Below are 1,870 nucleotides of genomic sequence, written 5' to 3' on the forward strand. Positions count from 1 at the left end.
TTTACTGGCCTAAAGTTACCCAGCTCCTCCCTTCTCCCCTTCTTAAAAATGGGCACCACATTGGCCCTTTTACAGTCCTCAGGGACCTGGCTGGAGCACCATAAGTGCTCAAACAGCTGAGCCAGCAGCTGAGCAATGACACTGGCCAGTTCCTTCAGCACAGAAGTTCTTGTTTGCAAGCGGGAGTCTGAGTTCTTCCTGCTTGTCCCTCATGCTCCTAGCATTAGTGTAGAGACATTTGAGTGAGTCCCCCCACTGGGTGTCCTTGGTGCCCATTGGGCCCCTTAGTACTTACGTGGGCTGTTCCAGCACGTGGCTTGTGGTTTGTTGACTGTAAGGTCTCACTGTTGTTTGCATCCCCTGACAAACCTGGTTTAGAAAACCTGAAGAAAGTAGGTTCTACTGAGATTTGAACTCAGATCACTGGATTCAAAGTCCAGAGTGCTAACCATTACACCATAGAACCAGCTGTGAACTGTTGAAGTCCTTTCTAACCTTAGCATCTATAAATCTACGAAGTGTGGTATTTTCCCAGGGAAAACATGGGTAGCTGCAGTAGCAGGAGAGTATAACCTTGTGGCTGCTCTGTTAACCCCCTAGTTATAGGACACCCAGTGCTCCCATGGGGGCCAGTTTTCTCAGAAATGCTGGCTAGAGCAGCCTGGAAGGTGGGTTAAATAAATTGTAAACCAGGAATCTAAAAAAGAGGGAATAACTGAGCATTCAAGTAGCACACAATCAAGATGTTCAGAACAAAATAAATCAAGGTATTCAGAGAGAAGAAATTCTTTAATTGCCTAGAGGCGAGGATTTTTTTATGATATCTTTTATTGAACCAACTGTATAGTTAGGAGAGCTGTTGGACAGACTTTTGAGCATCAAGTGACCTTCCTCGGATCAGGAATTGCCTACATACTAGTGCCAAGAGCTTGGATTATAAACAAGAGAAACTGTACTCTCTCTGAATTAAGCGTATATTTGACCTATATAGTATTATTAATGGGAGGCTTCATGTGATTATAATGTTAAAATCACTAGGTAACATTTATTTAAAGAAGATTGAGGGCAAAAGGGGAAGAAAGTGGTACTCTGTGGCCACGTCTACATGAGACGCTACTGCGCAGTAGCAACAAGCTACTGCGCAGTAGCATTGGGGAGCACTAACCATGACACAGCACTACTGCACAGTAATAACAACTAACAAGCTACTGTGCAGTAGTTTGTTGCTACTGAGCAGTAGCATCAGGAAAAAACCATGTGGGGATGCTACTGCACAGTAATGCTGGTTACTGGGCAGTCATTTAGTACTTGGTTATGCAAGTACTAAATGACTGTGAAGTAACAACTGAACAATCCACCACTCATGTAGACATGCCCTGTGTTAACAGCATTGCCTGTCTCCTATTCACTGACAGATTGTCAGGAAATGATCAAGGATGCTTATGGAGTAATGGATAGATATAGGATGTTAGAAATCAAGGATAAGAATACTTAGAAATAAAAAGTAGTATATAACAAAAGAAAAAAAAGGAAAGAAAAGCCAATTAGTAAAAGTCATTATGAAGTGTAGAAAATTAAAAAGGAAAACTAAAGACATCAGGGAGATATCCATGGCTGGCACCAATAAACACAGTGGGCGCATCTACACATGCATTTGATCCAACCTAAGTTTACTTTTGTGTAAACTATTCTGGAGCAAGTGCTTTCAGGCAGGCATCTACACATGCGGGGATTAGGAAGTAGATTTTTTACTCTTTGCACCAAGTTTCCTGCAGCCTTGCAAGGAACTTTAGGTTCCCCTTGGGTGCTAGCCTAGAGCAGTGAGCATAGAGCCAGGAGACAGCTGTCTCCTGGCCTCAGGGAGGCTGGG

General features: G+C 43.2%; 1 non-coding gene across 1 annotated transcript; it reads right to left on the minus strand.

The window, feature by feature from the left end:
* Positions 1–394: 394 nt before the first annotated feature.
* Positions 395–466, minus strand: TRNAQ-UUG. Its single transcript has one exon. It is a non-coding gene; the product is annotated as a tRNA-Gln (tRNA).
* Positions 467–1,870: the final 1,404 nt, after the last annotated feature.

This window comes from Gavialis gangeticus, unplaced genomic scaffold (genome assembly GCF_001723915.1).
Source record: "Gavialis gangeticus isolate Ggan-Ray unplaced genomic scaffold, GavGan_comp1, whole genome shotgun sequence".
Lineage (NCBI taxonomy): Eukaryota > Metazoa > Chordata > Crocodylia > Gavialidae > Gavialis > Gavialis gangeticus.